At 42.5% G+C, this 16671-nt stretch overlaps 1 protein-coding gene and 1 non-coding gene across 2 annotated transcripts in view; both read right to left on the bottom strand.

Moving 5' to 3' along the window:
• Nucleotides 1–16671, bottom strand: part of SMAD4 (SMAD family member 4) — a 2088766-nt gene that overhangs the window by 2056420 nt on the left and 15675 nt on the right. The window lies entirely within an intron of this gene.
• LOC122817540 lies at nucleotides 433–578 on the bottom strand. Its single transcript, XR_006367292.1, has one exon. It is a non-coding gene; the product is annotated as a small nucleolar RNA SNORA47 (small nucleolar RNA).

The raw sequence follows: 16671 nt of genomic DNA, 5'->3' as shown, positions 1-16671 counted from the left end.
ATATAACATAAGAAAAACTCCTTGCTCTATACAGTAAAACATAAGACCTTTTATAATGGGCAACATCATTCAGTTATCTAATAAACAGCACTAAGCAAGCACTGGCAGACCCACTCCCTAATCTCTTTACCTGAGCCTAGCAACAGGTTTTGGCCCACAGGTGTGGTGCACAAAGGGAGACCCTACCAATGACATTGGAAATTTTAGGCACATCAGTCTAAACACTGTTACATGCAAAAGCATGGAATGTACCATAACTAACCTGATTAGTTAACAAGGATATCAAAAATAATAAAAGACTTCACCCTCTACAGTGAGAATTTTCCCACATCTCATTTCAAAAAATAATAAACTAATACGTGCTATGACATAATGCAAAGTAAAAGAAGCTCTGCACCTACTTTTCACACTTTTGAAGGGTCCATTTCAAATTATGTATGCACAAGCAATCATCTTACTCACAGAAATATAAAGAAAACAAAAGCAAGCACCAATTTCCTGTGCATCCAGTTTGATGTTGGGAGATGCAACCAGTAAAAAGCAACATGTGAAAAGTTGCCTCACCTTCTCAACTCCCATAGAAGCATACTTGAAACCCTAAAGTCTAAAAAGGGCTTCTAACATGCAACACTAACACTGCTTAAGAATCAACAATGAATGATCTCCTGCTTGACATTGACTCTATATTACTAAGACTAAAACATGGTATTCTTTCACATATGCTAAGAATGATAGCACCTGTGCCATCTACAGTGTTCCGAACAAAAGCAATGCCAGACTGACAATGATGGGCACAGACAGAAACTGCCTCAATCTAATACAAATCACGGACATCAGTCAAGTGTGAGGCAAACAAAAGGCCCAGGTCTTAAGACTCCTCAGGCACCTTCATTAAAGCTGACTGCTCAACAATCACACACACGAGCGAGTGTCAGTATACTGCCACATTTTTAAAAAGTCATCTCACTATCAGCTTATTCTACCTGCTCCCACCCAACTACTCCCATCTGTGCCCCCTTCTACTAACTACTTCAGAGCACACACATCTGCCAGCATCACAACTGCAGAACAGGATAAGCCATCTAGGAGGAGGAGGATATGACTAGACACAGGATGCAAAATTATTCCATCATCAAATGACGTGGTGCATTTTTCAACCTCAGCCTACTCATTCTGACTACCACTAAAACTTACTATGTAAAACACCCTTCAGTTACACTACATAAACGTTTTATTCTCAATTTCTTTCAACCACCTACTTAGCTTTCTCAGATACCCACTACCTCCCGTCCCTAAAATCTTTCCACCTAAATTTAATAAAAAAAAAAAAAAAAAAAAAAAAAAATTATATATATATATATATATATATATATATATATATATATATATATATATATATATATATACACATATACATACATACATACACACACACACACACACACACACACACACACACACACACACACACACACACACACACACACACACACACACACACACACACACAAAGCCCCTTCAGTATGGCATACAGACCTGAAGTCCTGACTACGGCAGACAGGATTTAAGTTTGATTAGCTGTTTAAGCACAGAAGAAGCCAAGGAGATGAGAGTTAAGAGGCATATGTCAGCTCGAACATCACAAGGGAAGGAGAGTGTCTGGTCTGCTGCAATACTGTCTCCTTTACAAAGGGACACAATAACTATTTTACAATACACAGAATGGAGACATGTACCTTGCTCCTGACAGACTGCAGCCTTCTTAAGGACATACGAGGAAGCAAACCCATCCTCTTGAAGAAAGGAAATACTGCAGAGCTCTCGTGACAGCAGGCATGCACTTCAGCCACCAGGAGTAGGGAACTAGGCCATAAACAGGAAAAAAAAAATTATATGATGACTGTGTTTCAGTCACTCATGACTACTCATGCCGAGGGAAGGGGAAAATGTGTACCTAACTGGTTGCAGGAGGGCAATCCCAACTTGATCCAAACCACCAAGGGAAGTTCAAAAGCAAAGTAGCATGGTGATCCACTATATAAATAAAATATTCAACAAAAGAAACAAACTCCTCAACCTGTACAGTAAAACAAAAAGATCCTTTATGCCATGGATAACATCAAACAGTTAGTTAAGACTCTAAAATAGGTCATCAAAAATAAAGGCATTCCATGAATGTGAACTAGCAACATTAGCCAAAGACAACTACAAATCCTTCTTCAGTTATATCAGGAAAATAAGGAACAATAACTGATACTGCTCAAAGCTTATTCACAATGGTACTACCTACACTAATCCAGAGGATACTGCCAAAATAGTGGCAGACAGATTTACTGCCATCACCCCAGAAGCAACTATACCAATCCCACTTACAGTAGCGGAACACAGACCACCAACTACAAAAGAACATGTATTAAACGTACTCTCAAAAATGAATACCTTATCTATGGGGCCTGATAACATACCTGGTTGCCTACTAAATAACTAGAAAGCACTGGCAAACCCACTCTTTACCTCAGCCTAGCAAAGGGCCTTATCCTACAGGTGTGGCAAACATCTGCTGTAATGTAACTTCACCAGGAAGGGCCCACCACTGACCCTGGAAATTACAGAAACATGTCTAACAAGTCTTACATGAAGAGTCACAGAATGTATCATATGATCTCAAAAATCTTATCAGACTATTTCCTTTTGTCAAAGGTAGAACTTGTCTGACAAATACCAAAAGGGTTACCCAAACCATGGACTGCAGGCAAAACACTCCATAACGCCTACACTGACTTTGCCAAGGCATTTGACGCCATACCATATGCAAATATAAAAGACAAGCTAAATGAGCTCCCAAACTGACTTGTATGTGGTTAGATGGATAAGTAAAAACAAAATGAAAATTCCAGCAAAGCTAGAACCTCCACTGAGTGACCTCCCAAACCTCTTGTATCAGAGGCACATGGGATATATGCAAATGACCCTTATGAACATTAGGTGTTTCAGCTAATTGGCGATTCTTTATGCCCATGATTTGTTTCGTCGTTTTAATGGACAATTTCAGGCCAATAAAGCCAAATCCCACTAGCTGTGGATATGCATATTTCAGCCTTGTATGACCTCGTCAGCACAACACAAGCAGAGTATTTGACTAAACATAAGAAACACAGGGCTGTTATACCCAGCTGATGACCACTATCATTAGGGTCACTGCAAAAATATCCCAAACAATAATTGGGAAGGGCCTGTGTTTCTTATGCTTAGTCAAACACTTTGCTTGTGCTGTGAAGGTCATAACAAGGCCGAAATATACATATCCACAGCTAGTGGGGGTATGGCTTTATTGGCCTGAAATTGTCCATTAAAACGACGAAACAAGTCATGGGCATTCAGAATCGCCAATTAGCTGAAACACCTGATGTTCATAAGGGTTATTTGCATATATCCCATGTGCCTCTGATACAAGAGGTTTGGGAGGTCACTCTTTGGAGGTTCTAGCTTTGCTGGAGTTTTCATTTTGTTTTTACCAATTGTTTTTTCAGTGACATTCCCACTTATTGTTTTAGTACGTGATTAGATGGATAAAAAAAGTACAGTTTTGTACCTACCATAAATGTAGATGTCCGAACTGGATAGCATCTGCAGTCATAACAACTGGGTTGTCCTGTCGTCAGGCAGCCCTTCGGTCGGCCGGATTCCAAAGTCCGGGTCCGGCTTCGGCTGATGTCGCACTTCACCCGACGTCATCTCTGGTGGTCTTCGGGTATAAAGGCATCAGCCGACGCCATTTTCTTCAGTGTTTCTTGCCCCAGATGCCAGTTGCCCTCTTGGAAGGCTAAATTTTGGGTAAAAATGCCAATGTTTCCCAAAGGATAGAAGGCAAACACAAAAAATAAGCATGTATGTACATATATACAAACAAGTACACCATAAGAGACTCCCCCCCACCAGCTAGCTATTAGGAGGGTAAATACCCTAGGAGTACCACAGAGGGGAAGGAGGGAGGGTAATCCTGACTGCAGATGCTATCCAGTTCGGACATCTACATTTATGGTAGGTACAAAACTGTACTATGTCCTTCATGGATGCATCTGCAGTCATAACAACTGGGTAGAATACCATAGCCAACTAGGGAGGAGGAAGAATAGATTATGGTGTGGTTAGGATCCCTTGCAGTACAGCAGTGGCAAACCCTGCTCGGGATCTGGAATACAGAGGTAAATTATAATGCTTGGCAAATGTATGCACGGAGGTCCAAGTAGCCGCCTCAATAATGTCCTTGGTTGCCACCTCGTAAGAAGGCTGTGGTAGTGGCTGTTGCTCTTGTAGAATGAGGTCGTATGTTCTGTGGAATTGGTTTTCCATGGAAGGAGTAACAGAATCGTATGCAATTTCCTATCCATTTGGAGATTGTCTGTTTGGAAATTGCTTTTCCTTCCCTTCCTGTTGCATAGGCTACAAAAAGCTGGTCAGTTTTTCTGTTACTTTTTGTTCTGTCCAGGTAGTAACGTAGCTGTCTGTGTACATCCAAGGTATGCAGCATCCTTTCCCTCTGTTTTGTGGGTTGGGGAAGAAGGTAGGTAGGTGGATTGCCTGGTTTAGGGACACTCTGGATACCACCTTAGGCATAAATGTAGGATTAGTCCTCATGGACACTCTGTCTTGGTGGAAGATTAGGAAGGGTTGTACTGCCATTAGGCCTGAAGTTCAGAAACCCTCCTTGCTGAGGTTATTGCCAGTAGGAAAGCAGTTTTCCATGAAAGATGCTGTAGGTCTGCTGTTGCTGCTGGTTCAAAGGTGCGAGTGTCAACTTTTCTAGCACAAAGTTCAAATCCCAAGCTGGCAGAGGTGGTTTCCTAGGAGGTTTTACATTCTTGATCCCTCTGAGGAACTGCCCGAGTAGAGGATGTGAGAAGACAGGTGGATCAAAGCTGTATTCTGCTGAAATAGCTGATGCATGTATCTTGATGGAGGAATAGGACAGGCCTGTATGTAGAAGCTCTGCCAAGTACTCCAGAATGTTAGCCATATCTATATTCGACACATCCTTCCCCCTTTCAGCACTCCAAATGACAAACCTTTTCCATTTCCCTGCATAGTTCCTTCTTGTTGAAGGTCTGCGGCTTTCACCTATAATGTCTTTAACCCTTTGGGAGAGATCTGGTATAGTTGCTGCTATGTGATGTGCCATGCAGTCAGCTGCAACGTTTTAGGTTTGGATGCATGATGCTGTAGTTGTTCTGAGTTAACATCAAAGGCATCAGGGTATTGACCACATTTTGTCCCGAGACATGCTCCTCAGCAATGGGTACCAGTGTTGTCTTGGCCAGTTTGGAGCTATCAGGATTATCCTTGGACGCTCCTCCTTGATTTTTAGTAATACCTTGTGTATCAAGGGAAGAGGTGGGAATGCATATGCTGTCAGGCCTTTCCAGCTGAAGGAGAGCGAATCCACTTTCGATGCAAGTGGATGGAATGTCCTTGTGCAGAATTTTTGAGCTGGTGGTTGAGAGGGAAGCGAATAGATCTATCTGTGGCATTCCCCATTTCTTTGCGATGGTCTTGAAGATGTCCGGTGTAGCATCCATTCGTGAGCATCCGAGGTGGTTCTGCTTAACATGTCTGCTAGAGTGTTCTCCTTTCCCGGTACAAACATTGCCTGTAACTGGATGTTGTAGCTGAGTGCCAGGTTCCAAAGGTCCAAAGTCATTCTGCATAGGGGTATGAATGAGTGCCTCCCTGTTTGTTGATGTACCACATGACTGTGGTGTTGTCTGTCCTTATCATCAAATGGCCTTCTTTGAGAAATGGTCTGAATTTTTGGATTTCCAGTTTTACTGCCAGCATTTCTTTTAGGTTGATGTGCAGGTGAAGTTGGTCCTGCGTCCAGAATCCTTGCACGCATTTGTCCAGCATGTGAGCCCCCCATCCTAGGTCTGAGGCGTCTGTTGTGATGGTTTGGCTTGCTTGATATTTGTGAAAGGGTAAGCCTGGGTTTGACTGGCATGCTTGAGTCCACCATAGGAACTCCTGTTTTAGGCATGGAATTAGTGGAATTTCTGTTTCTAGGCTGTGCCTGTGTTGGGACCATAAATTCTTTAGGTACCACTGTAGTTTTCTCATATGTAGTCTGGCATGTGGAACCAAGATTATGCATGATGCCATGAAGCCCAAGGCCTGCAGAACTTTTCTTGCTGTTAGCTTGCTGTGGTTTGTTAGTGCCAAGAAGTAAAGAGGAGATCTTTTTGTTTTTCTGCAGTTAGGAATGCCATTTGTTTTACTGTGTCCAATTCCGCGCCCAAGAATGTCCTTGTTTGGGATGGAATCAGCCTTGATTTTTGCAAATTGACTGTGTATCCCAGTGCTTGTAGCAAGTAAATGACCCTTTGTAAATCTGTTGTCAGCTTGCTTTTGTTGTCCCCTTGTAGCAGGCAGTCGTCCAGGTATGGATAAATTTGGATCCCTGTAGTCTGCAGTGGGCGATTACTGATGCCAGGCATTTTGTGAATACTCTGGGCGCAGTAGATAAGCCAAAGGGCAATGCTGAGAATTGATAGTGCTCTGATCCTGCAAGAAATCTGAGGTATCTTCTGCAAATTGGTCGAATGGGGACGCAGGTATGCCTCCTTGAGATCTAGAGTTACCAGCCAACACTCCTTGCCCAGCATGGGAAGAAGTTGCTGTAGGGTCAGCATCTTGAATTTTGGGACAATGATGTATGTGTTTAAGGTGGACAGATCGAGAATAGGACTCCAGTTTTTTTCCTTTCTTGGAACTAGGAATAGTCTGGAGTAGAATCCTTTGCCTTGTTCTGTTATTGGTACTCTTTCCACAGCTCTCATCTTTGTTAATTGCATTATCTGCTGTAGAGCTTCTGTTTTTGATTTGGAGGTAGGTTTGGCATTCCTCTTTGACTGGTATAGTGTGGAAGTGGAACCGGTAACCTTGGTCTATGGTTTGCAAAATCCACTTGTCTTTTGTGATATAGTGCCAGTTCTTTGAAAATAAGGTTAATTTTCCGCCTAAGGGTGCTGCTATTTGTTCCCTGGTAGGCGGAGTTAGAATCAAGTCACTGTGATTGCCCTGTTGTAGTGGTAGTGGCTGTGACTGTGGCTCTGTTATTACCTTGCCACTGTCGCCCCTCTGTAGGCACCCCTCTGGTTTGATTTCTGCCTCTGGAACGCCTATTCCTGCCCCTTTGGGATCTTGTGGAGTCAGGAAAGGACCAATTTTTGGCAGGCCAGTTCCTGCTAAACCTTGGGGGCTGAACCTGCAAGAAATCTTTAACCGCTTGCACAGATTTTGCCTTTTCTTCCATTTTCTTCATTACCTGCTGCTCTGGTGTACCAAACAAACTGGTTTTACCCATAGGAGCATCTAATAACTTAGCTTTAACATGATCCGTAAAACTTGTTCCTTCAGCCATGCATGTCTTCTTATCACTGTGCCAGTCATGGCTGATCTAAATGAAGCCTCCAGTGCATCATAGCCACATTTTAAGGAATGGTTACTAACCTGTTGTATGTTATTTACCATTTCTAATAGATTTTTCTTATCTATAGAGTCATCAGAGGATAGCTTTTTAGTTAACTGATCAAGCATAAACTCTTGGTATTGTATCATGTGAAACTGGCAGTTTAAAGCTCTAGCTGAGAGAGTAGCAGAGGTGTAAACCTTTTGCCCCATCTGTCTAAAGACCTGGCTTCCCTTTCAGAAGGAATAGGGTTTTGCTGTGGTTGAGGCTACTGCCTTAGGGCCCTGGGATATAGTTTCGGGTCTGCAAGAGGGGCCTTGTATAGGTGATGATGAGTGTCTGGCACCCTGTAAAATCTATCTGGTTTGGCAGGTGCTGGAGGTAAAGAATCTGGTGCAGTGCAAACATCATTAAATGCATCGTCCACAACAGAGAGGACAGGAGGTATAGCTAAGGGCCTGTGTTGTGGTAGGTGCAGAAAAGTCCTAAGTCTTTTCTGGAGTCTGATAAATCCTGTTCCTGCCATTGGAAATGTTCTCTCATGGCATGTAAGGTTTCCCCAAAGGAGAATTCTTCTGGTGGGGAAGCAGCTGGAATGGATTCTTCAGCATCTGAGTCCTCAAAATTGGAGAAAGGAGCCTCTGGCTGGTCTGTAATATCGGAGTCTTCCGCAGAATCATCAGAGGACACAGGCTCGAGGGGCTCTGCTCTAGGTCTCTTTTCTGGGGGCTGAGAGGCCCTGTCTGGGTGAGATTGAGATCCCCTAATTAAGGATATTAAATCTTCTGTCAGAGTAAGCATTTGTGAACTAGAAGTGGGCCTGGTTGAGGGGGGTTTAACAGGCACTGACTTAGTAGATTTGGCTGCTTTAGCCCTGGCGAAGGCCTTAATAGACATGGCTGCAGGAGGCCTAGCAGCACCACGTGCTGGGGTAGAGACATCTAAAGGGATGGTGTCTGATAAGTCACTAGTAACCACTGGAGTAGGTAAAATTTCTGAGGCCGATTCAAGTAAGGTAACCGGAACCTCAGTAGTAGTCATTGATTCGGCTGTACTCTGATCAGTTTTCTCGGTTTCGCCGAAACCGAGACACTTCCGGTTTGCTTAACCATGGTTTCGCCGAAACCGCGGACCGCGAGTGTCGGTCCTTTTCTTTGCGTTTTAATAATTTGGGTAGTCGGAGGATCCGACGGCATAATGTACGCAAATTCAGAACCGAAAACTGTTCAGCAACTCCGACCGACGCCTAAGCGCTCGTCGGTTGAAAGAAGCACAGGCCGAACAGGCTGCTACGTCGTGGTCTGGGCCTAAACAAGGCAAACAGTAAGAGTGGAAATCTTTATGAGGTATTTGTTTCCCACAAGTTAAACAGTTACTGACTTTTTCTGACATCGGCTGAGGCAAGAAAGAGTCCCCAACGGGGTACTTAGCTTTTAGAAGTCTTCGAAGGAGTATTCGGTAGTAGTAATCTCTGGAACTGACCGACCGGCACTTGCGAACAGCTTCTGCTTCGGGCGCCACGCGGCAAGAAAGACTGAAGAAAATGGCGTCGGCTGATGCCTTTATACCCGAAGACCACCAGAGATGACGTCGGGTGAAGTGCGACATCAGCCGAAGCCGGACCCTGACTTTGGAATCCGGCCGACTGAAGGGCTGCCTGACGACAGGACAACCCAGTTGTTATGACTGCAGATGCATCCATGAAGGACATCTGGCTTACATACAGAATTCATACAAAGAGTAGCGTACAAATCCTTCAGAATTTTGTGCTGGGACCTATGTTATTTGCTATCTACTTTTCAGATTTCCATCCATTAAATGATGAGATCTTTAGTTAAAGTTAGAGAATGACTTTAAGCTGGGAGTCATCATCCAGTCCCCCTCTAACATACAGGTAACTCCATCCAGCAGGAGCTTACACTTGTCAGTATCGGACATGGAAAAAAAAAAAAAAAAAAGAAGAAGGTGGGGGCGCTCATACTTTTCTTTTTTTTTTAACCACTAAAAAGCACAACATTGTTTTGTAGTTGGTAAACAATCCCTAGCTCCAGCTTACAGTATATGTAACACAGCATTCTGAAATGACCTGGGTACTTGGGTGGAATTCTCCCTTACGTGAGACTTTCATGCTACGATGGCAGTGAGGAAATCATTTTATCTTGCTCATCTTAGCATAAGATATACTCTCCAGGTCAAAAGAAGTCCTAAATTCCCTGTATTCTGTACTAATTTGGCCCATCGTAAAATACAATGCCCCCACTGGGATGTACCTTACTAGTCAGATCAAGCAATTGGAAAGATCCACAAACTTCTTAACTAAAGATTAAAGGCTTAAAAGACAAGAGCTACTAAGAGAGAGACTGAAGGCTATATTTCTATTTGGTATAATACAGACTCCTTAGAGATGATCTGTGCATTGCTTATAGAGCAATAAGGGATGTATTTGTCCAAGAAATCTAGCACCTTCAAAAATCAAACAGTACCACCAACATTAGGGCCAGAGATCTTGATCAGCTCCAGCAAATAAATAGGGCAAATTGGAGGAAGCATATTAGTCACTCAGATACTACCCCCCCCCCCCCCCTCACACACTACCTTTCAAAAACATGCAGCTGGACATCGCCTACAATATCACAGCTTTCCGGTGCAGGGAAGCAGGAGTAAGCGCTCCCTTGGTTGTTAAAAGGTACCACACAATAGCCACGCTACCTTTCTGTACAATTAGAACTCTCCACTTGGTAGTATTTCTGGAGTCTTGTAGGGTAACAAAACTGCCATCATCTCCGGTATGTTGACATGCAAGGAAGGCGCAATAAACTCTGACACCAAGAACGGTCTATTAAAACACTCTCAACCTACTACAAAGTCAGGCATGTTTGTGACTGCTCCCAAGGAAGGAGAAAAGTGGAAAGGCTACTGTTTGATTAACTGTTCCATGCAAAGTCATACTTCCAGGCCTTAAAACACAGATTTAATGTAACAGAGGGTCTACTGCACCTCAGTTAGCATATCAAGTCCAACACCACTATTACGCCTGCAGCCATGAGATCAAGTACCTTGAGACAGAGAGAAATTCTAGCTACTGAAGATGCAAAAGATGGGACTTACCATTAACAGACTCAATTCTATCCGTGAGAAGCCATGCACTGCACATTTTACTATCAAGACTATGGCTTAACAAGAATCAACTCAGCAGGTTGTAGTTTTGACTTTGCCAAATTAAATGTTACTCCCACAGCTACACTAAATGTTGTGCAAAAGGGGCAGTCAGAAGCTAGTCATCCAGGAATGGGGAGTGCAATGGTTCCTGTGCAGCCAAGTGTGTCACACCACCAAAGAGATGTGTTCAGTAAAACGCTCTGAAGCTCAAGCTGAGACTAAATGGAGGATTTCAGATATGAAAATGACTAGCTCCAGCTATCAATTCTGTGTGGAAAAGAGGGATAAGGCACCCATACTCTGAATTAAAGGTTCACTGGAGTGAGATTTCAAATCTATACCTATGTAGAAATATATTTTATGTGTACTACTAAGTGCTGCAACTTCCTGGACTTCTTACTGATCTTGAAATGTCCAAACAGCATATGCAGTCTCCAGAAGACAAGGAAAACAGACTGCACCAAGACCACAAGTAAGACTTGTTTGTGAAATGGTGCATTACGGTTGTTCAGATGCCAAACATATGTCTTGACATCCTTTGTCTTTCAGGTCACACAAACAAAAAAAATGTAGTTGCATCCTGACCCCCTCTGATCTTCCAAGACCACTTGGACAGCTCTTTTGATCACAAACAGTAAGACTTCTGTTTCTGCTACTTTCTTCAGAGGCAGTGGGACATGTAACAGCAGATGAGACAATAGTGTCATGAGGAAAAGAAAGTACAGTTGTGTACACTTACCATAAATGTAGATGTTAGAGTGTATTCACTGTTGCAGTCATTACATTTGGGTTATCTGCTTGCAGGTAGCCCTCAGCCAGCCTGAATATTAGGCTTGGATTCCTGTGTAGGATGCTGTCTCTTCTTCCATGACGTCAGGTCGTCAGGGGTATAAAACATGCAGTCGACGCCATTACATCAGTTTTTCTTGCCCCAGATGTCAGGTGCCCCCACAATGAGAAGCAATTATATGATATGTTACACCTCCATCAATAAGCAAATACACCAGAAAGCTTAAAACAAGAAGCAAAGGTAGAGCAAAGAGAAGTTGGGGCTGGAGGGAGGATAACCAGGACTGCAACAGTGAATACACTAGAACATCTACATTTATGGTAAGTGTATACAATTTACTATGTTCTTTGTGTTTCACTGTTGCAGTCATTACTTTTGGGTTGATTCCCAAAGCTAAAGAAGGGAGGAGAAATTTAAAGAGCATTAGGGCCAGCTATTAAGCCCTGCAAGACTGCAGTGGCAAAACCAGCTCTGGATTTAGAAAAAAATGTGCATGTGGTAATGCTTGGTGAAGGTATGTACAGAGCTCCAGGTAGAAGCTTCTAGGATGTCCCTGGTAGGGACTCCTCTGAGAAAGGCTGTAGATGTAAATGCAGTCCTGGTGGAATGTGATCTTATCCCGTGGGGTAGGTTTTCCACGGTGCTTACAGCAGAAATGAATGCAATGGGCTATCCATTTAGAAATGGCTTGCTTTGAAATGGCCTTCCCCTCTGCCCCTGCAGCAAAGCCAACTAGCAGCTGTTCAGATATTCTGAAAGGGTTAGTACTGTCCAAATAAAATCTACATTGTCTGTGCACGTCCAAAGAGTGCAGTATTCGTTCTCCTTTGTTTTTTGGATTAGGAAAAAAGGTAGGCAAATGAATGGACTGATTTAGGGCCACACTAGACACCACCTTGGGCATAAAGGAAGGATTGGTCCGGAGGGAAACCCTGTCTGTGTGGAAGATAATGAAGGGCTCCACTGTCATAAGGGCCTGTAATTCAGACACTCTTCTAGCTGAAGTGATGGCTAGAAGGAAGGCTGTTTTCCAATAAAGGAATTTCAACTAATCTAAGGGGGTGGCGAAAGCCAACACATTCTGGCTAGGCTTATAAATGCCTTCGGGCAGATAGCCTAGTACCCACCTATGAACCTAACTCTGCAGTAGCAGCTGGTTCAAATGGAGGGAGAGTGAGCTTTTCCAATACAAAGTTAAGATCCCAGGCTGGAGTAGGGGCTCGTCTGGGGGGGGAGGGTCTTACATTTTTAGCCCCTCTGAGGAATTAGTCAACTTACTGAAATTTCTACAGACACAGACAAATAGCTTGCTTCCATCAATGAGGTTACAATAACACACAGAACAATTTTTCCTTGAGGACTCCTTATTTCAAGGAGCTATTTCCGAAGACCTTTTAAACTTCTTGTCAGTACAACATCCTACTACACCTGCGGCATTCGGCATTCCGAAGGTGCAAAAGTGTGTTGAAAAAACACCCTTTAGAGTTATTTCTGCAAGATATAGTAGCACATATTCTTTAAGTGTCTTTATTGACAATGTTAAAAAATGTAATTAAACAGGTTGACTACTTACTATCAGATTCGCAGGATTTTTTGTCTAAGTTTAAAAAGGAATGGTTTTCTACAGAAGGGGTCCTCAGTACGGTGGATGTGGTGGATTTATTTACCTCCATCCCACATACAGAAGGTTTAGAATTGTTCCATGAGGCCATCAATGATTTAACTCTTTTCAACAATAACATGATAAATTTGATCATGAAAACCATGGATTTTATTCTCTCTAACAATAATTTTTTTGTTTGAAGGAGATTATTATAAACAGACCCAAGGCGTGGCTATGGGAGCTATGTGTGCCCCGATTTACACTAACTTAGTCTTATACGCCTGGGAAAAGAAACAGGTTTTTAATAGCCCCTTTAAGAATAATTTGCACGGTTATTTCCACTATCTGGACAACATTTTTATCGTCTGGAAAATTGGCTAAGGGAGAGCTAAGAATTCATGGATTATATTAACGAGATTTCCCCTTTTTTGCCCTCACTTCACAACATTCAGAATATAGTATAAATTTCCTTGATGTCGTCATCTCCAAGGACAATGATAAAACAGGATTCACTTCAAGTATATTTAGAAAAGCTACTTTTTCTAATGCCTACTTAGACTTTCACAGCTGTCACCCTTATCGACAAAAGAGGATTATATTCAGGGGGCAAATTATCAGGGCTGCGAGAATGCGTTCTACAAAAGAATTCTTTTTGAAGGAGGTGGAAATGATTACTGGTATGTTTAGGACCAGGGGTTATCCTGACAAATTATTGTCGGAAATTACTGGAGATGTTGTTGAATTATGGGGAAAGAAATACACCCCCTTTTTTGTAGTGGTTTGGCTATTTCTAACGTTACAACAACCACGCGAAATTCTGGTTTTAGTTCAAGTACGATTATTCCTTGCGGTGAAGTAAATAAGGTTCTAAAATCGATCAAGAAAAATTGGAATATTTTTAAGGCTAATTCTGATGTTTTCAATTTACTGGGTGATGGTCCATCGTTTATTTTTAAAATGAGTAGAAACATGAAATATTTTGTTGAGCACAATATTTTACAACGGGAACAAAAAAATGTGGAGCCTGTAAGCAGTGTGCCTTTATTTTAGACAGTGACTCTGCTTATGTTCAAGGAAGGTCCAGATCTGTTAGGTTACAAAAAGGTAACTAACAGCAAAGGTGTACTGTATTTAGCTATCTGTCAAACCCGTCAACAATTTTATCTTGGTAAGACGGAAAGGGCACTAAAATCTAGAATTTACGAGAACCATTATGCTATCTTGAAAGGAAATGATAAAAATGCTTTATTTAAGCACACATTAACGTCATGATTTTGTGAATTTCAAGTTTGGTATTTTAGAAGTTGTTCCTAGAAGTCCTAGGGGCGGTTGGTGGGAGTCGAGTATTGAACTCAGAAATATTTTGGATTATTAAATTGAACGCCATCAATGCCCCAGGTCTTAATGAGTTTCTGTCTCTAGCACCAATATTAAAAAGTAAATCCTTGAAACTATAGAGTTTATACGTTTACATGTTACATATATTTTATTTTTAAATGCATTTTTATATGTTTTTTATGCTATTTTTCATTTTACATCTTTTTTTCATTTAAGTAGAGATGTTGTTGTGAATTAATTTATTAATTAATGCTCTCAACTATTTAAAGGTGACCTCATTTCCTTTTTACTCAGTTCTGATGATGTCCCTGAGTTTTAGTGGCGGGATGAAAGCGCTTAACTCAGTTTTTTTGGATATATTTCTATTAAACTGTTTTTGATTGATTACGGACTGTGTTTGGGGCTTACTGTGAAGTCTTGGGTCAAGCACTTTTTTATTTTTTCCCTCTGAGGAATTGCTTTAGCAGTGGGTGAGAGAAGAGGGGTGGTTCAGTCTTATAATGTGCTGAAATGGCAGAGGCATGAATTTTGATAGACAAGAAGGATAGGCCCTTGTGGAGCATTTCTGTTAAGTACTGAAGGATATGTGGTAAGCTGGGCACCGTAGTGACCATCCCCCCCGAGTCTGGCTCCAAGAACAGTATCTTTTCCACTTTTCAGCATAGGATTTTCTAGTACTAGGTCTCCTTGGTTCCAGAATGACACCTAGCAATTGCTTACTGGGGGATGCTATTGGAGAGCTCAAGGAATTAGCCAGGCTGCAAGGTTCAGGGTTTGAAGCTGAGGGTGCAGAATCTGGCCTGCCTGCTGGGACAGCAGGGAAGGTGTCTGAGGTAGGTGCCATGGATCCAACAGTATCATACTGCGCAAGAGAGGGTGCCAGTGCTGGTGAGGCCAGTCTGGTGCAATCAGTATTGTCCTTGGTTTGTCCTTGTTTAATCTTTAGCAGAACCTTCGAGAGGAGAGGCAGAGGGAGAAAGGCATAAACTGAGAGGCTTTCCCAGGTAAAGGACAGGGCATCCACTTTCCAAGCTTGACTGTGGGGAGTCCTTGTGCAGAATTTGTCCAATTGGTAGTTCTGAGGGGAGACAAACAGGTCTATCTCTGCTGTCCCCCATTTTTTTCTCAAGAGGTTGAATATGTTTGGTTCCAGTTTCCATTCATGTGGGTCCATGAGATTTCTGCTTAGGTAGTCTGCCAGAGAATTTAGCTTGCCTGGCAGGAATTGAGCTTGTACGTGCACTTGATAGCTCAGGGCTGTGTTCCACAGAGCCATGGCTAGTCTGCAGAGAGGGTATGAGTGGGCTCCCCCCTGCTTGTTTATGTACCACTTATAACTGTGATGTTGTCTGTCTTTACCAATAATGTGGTCTTTGAAGGCTGTCATGGAATTCTGTACAGCTAACATTTCTTTTTGGTTGATATGCTGGTGCATCTGACTCTGGTTCCATTTGCCCTGAATGCACCGCCCTACCAAGTGAGCCCCCCATGCATAGTCTGATGCGTCTGTAGTCAGGGTTTGGGAGGCAGGGGGTAGATTGAAAGGGAGCCCCTTGTTTAGATGGCAGGCCTCTGCCTGCCAATGGAACTCTTGTTTTTATACAAGGAATGATAGGAATCATTGTCTCCAGGTCCTGAGAATGTTGACACCATAGGCTTTTTAGGTATAATTGTAGTTTCCTCATATGCAGTCTTGCATATGGAATTAGTAGAATGCAAGAGGCCATGAACCCCAGGGTTTGTAGGATTTTCCTTGCAGATAGCTCGGTCTTTGTGGCCAGTAGTCTGAAGTAAGCTCTCAAACAAACTTGTTTCTCTGATGTGAGGTAAGCCATCTGGGAAGTTGTGTTCAAGCTTGCTCCCATTTGTTGGCAAGGTACTAGATGAGATTTCTTTTGGTTTATGGTGTACCCCAGCGAGGATAGAAGTTTCTTTACAAATGCCAAACATTTTAATAGCATGTCCTGACTTTCTGCTTAAATTAGGCAATCATCCAGGTATGGGTATATTTGAATATTTCTCTGCCTGCAAAATGCAATGGCTGAAGCTAGACACTTTGTGAATACCCTGGGCGCAGTAGATAAGCCAAAGGGAAGTGCAGAGAACTGATGGTGCATGGAGCCTGCTCTGAAGCGAAGAGATTTCCTGCAAGATTCCCTTATTGGAATGTTCTGGTAAGCTTCCTTTAAGTCTAAGTTTGCCAACCAGGCATCTTTGCCTAGCACAGGAAACAGCTGTTGAAGTGTTAGCATTCTGAATTTTGGGATTACCAAAAAGGTGTTTAGAATAGAGAGGTCCAGGACAGGACGCCAGAAGCTG

This window comes from Protopterus annectens, chromosome 1.part1, assembly GCF_019279795.1.
Source record: "Protopterus annectens isolate FY-2018-M chromosome 1.part1, PAN1.0, whole genome shotgun sequence".
Classification (NCBI taxonomy): Eukaryota; Metazoa; Chordata; order Ceratodontiformes; family Protopteridae; genus Protopterus; species Protopterus annectens.
This window is presented reverse-complemented; position numbering and strand designations above follow the sequence as displayed.